This window comes from Tasmannia lanceolata, unplaced genomic scaffold, assembly GCF_043159265.1.
Source record: "Tasmannia lanceolata isolate RefF3 unplaced genomic scaffold, GAP_Taslan_0.1 ptg000140c, whole genome shotgun sequence".
Taxonomy (NCBI): Eukaryota; Viridiplantae; Streptophyta; class Magnoliopsida; order Canellales; family Winteraceae; genus Tasmannia; species Tasmannia lanceolata.
Genome location: NW_027518816.1, coordinates 200,001 through 202,500, shown reverse-complemented (window position 1 = coordinate 202,500; position 2,500 = coordinate 200,001).

Below are 2,500 nucleotides of genomic sequence, written 5' to 3'. Positions count from 1 at the left end.
GTGGGCAAGGCTGGTGCGCAAGGCTAGTGCCCAAGGGTTGTGTGCAAGGCTAGTGCCCAAGGGTAGTGCGCAAGGCTCGTGCCCAAGGCTAGTGCGCAAGGCTTGTGTGCAAGGCTAGTGCGATGGGCCAGTGCCCAAGGCTTGTGAGCAAGGCTTGTATGCATGGCTTGTGTGCAAGGCTTGTGTGCATGGCTTGTGCGCAAGGCTTGTGTCCAAGGCTTTTGTGCAAGGCTCGTGCGCAAGGCTAGTGTGCAAGGCTTGTGCGCATTGGCAGGTAGCCCACCACCATGCACGATCCAAATGCCACTCAAGCGACAACACGGTGCCAAGCCGGGCATGGTGTGCACTCAAAACCAATCAACGGACAGAGGTCATGCGTCATGGGGGGGATCTAGCAAGGCCATGGGGAAGGTCATGGAGGACCTTGGAAGCAAGCGCAAGACGAGAGCGAATCGAACAAGGGGCCAGGACGGGGCCTTGTGCCCATGGTCTTCGCAAGACTGCGTCCAAGGCGCCCGAAAGCCCAAGGGAACCCAAACCCGGCCGACACTTGCAATCGCACATGCTCTCTGCAACACACCATCAATGCCGCCCAACGGGGCCAGCACGAGCAGTCATCCGCAGTCCCCTGGCCCTGCGCACGTTTGTCTATGAAACCGAGCATCAATGCCACAGAAAGTGCCGGGGCGCCAGCTGGAGCCATCATTCGCGTTGCCATGGCTCGCTTGGCCTTGGCTTGCCAGTCCCCGACACGAGCAATCGCGCATTTTCTTTGCAACCGACCATCAATGCCGCCCAACGAGGCCAGCACGAGCAGTCATCCGCGGTCCCCTGGTCCTGCGCACGTTTGTCTTTGAAACCGAGCATCAATGCCACAGAAAGTGCCGGGGCGCCAGCTGGAGCCATCATCCGCGTTGCCATGGCTCGCTTGGCCTTGGCTTGCCAGTCCCCGACAGGAGCAATCGCGCATTTTCTTTGCAACCGACCATCAATGCTGCCCAACGGCGCCAGCACGAGCAAAATCATCAGCGGTGCGGTGGCCTTGCACGGCCTTTTGTCTTTGGAACCAACCATCAGTGCCACGGGAAGTGCCGGAGTCCCGGCATCCGCGGTGCCAAGTCATTGCGCCCTTGGTCTCTGCAGCGGGGCATGCCGGGCACTCCCAACCATTGCAAGCAAGCAAGCAAGCAAGAAAGAAAGTAAGTAAGTAAGTAAGTATTACATATAGGGGCGGGACATGCGGGGAGTTCTGCGAAACGTGCACTACGGGGCACACGCGTACCTACCGGGGCATACCGACCCCTATTGGGGCACACGTGTGCATATCGGGGCATACCGGGCCTATCAGGGCACACGCGTACATACCGGGGCATACCGAGCCCTACTGGGGCACACGTGCGCATATCGGGGCGTACCAAGCCTATCGGGGCATACGCATGTATCCCAAGGCATACCGAGTCTATCCGGGCATACGCGTTCATACCGGGGCGTAACGGGCCTATCGGGGCATACTTGGGCATATCCGGGCAAAAAATGCCCAAAACTTGCGCAACCTTGGCAACCGTGGTCCATTCCTCTCTATATACCTAGCCTTGGCAACCGTGGTCCATTCCTCACTATATGCCATGGCCTTGTGCCCATGGTCTTCCCAAGACAGCGTCCAAGGCGCCCGGAAGGCCAAGGGAGCCCAACCCAGCGATGCCCTGCTATGGCAAGCCAAGGCCAAGCATTCCGGTGCCTATCCGGGCAAAAATGCGATTCCTCTCTATATGCCTAGCCTTGGCAACCGTGGTCCATTCCTCACCATATGCCATGGCCTTGTGCCCATGGTCTTCCCAAGACAGCGTCCAAGGCGCCCGGAAGGCCAAGGGAGCCCAACCCAGCAATGCCCTGCTTTGGCAAGCCAAGGCCAAGCATTCCGGTGCCTAACCTTGGCAACCGTGGTCCTTTCCTCACCATATGCCATGGCCTTGTGCCCATGGTCTTCGCAAGACATCGTCAGAGGCGCCCAAAAGGCCAAGGGAGCCCAACCCAGCAATGCCCTGCTTTGGCAAGCCAAGGCCAAGCATTCCCGTGCCTAACCTTGGCAACCGTGGTCCTTTCCTCACCATATGCCATGGCCTTGTGCCCATGGTCTTCGCAAGACATCGTCCAAGGCGCCCAAAAGGCCAAGGGAGCCCAACCCAGCAATGCCCTGCTAGGGCAAGCCAAGGCCAAGCATTCCGGTGCCTAACCTTGGCAACCGTGGTCCTTTCCTCACCATATGCCATGGCCTTGTGCCCATGGTCTTCGCAAGACATCGTCCAAGGCGCCCAAAAGGCCAAGGGAGCCCAACCCAGCAATGCCCTGCTAGGACAAGCCAAGGCCAAGCATTCCGGTGCCTATCCGGGCAAAAACGCCCAAAGCATGCCCATTCCTTAGCCTATCCAGGCAAAAACGCCCAAAATCTGCACATTCTAGTGCCTATCCGGGCAAAAACGCCCACCAGCATGCCACCCTC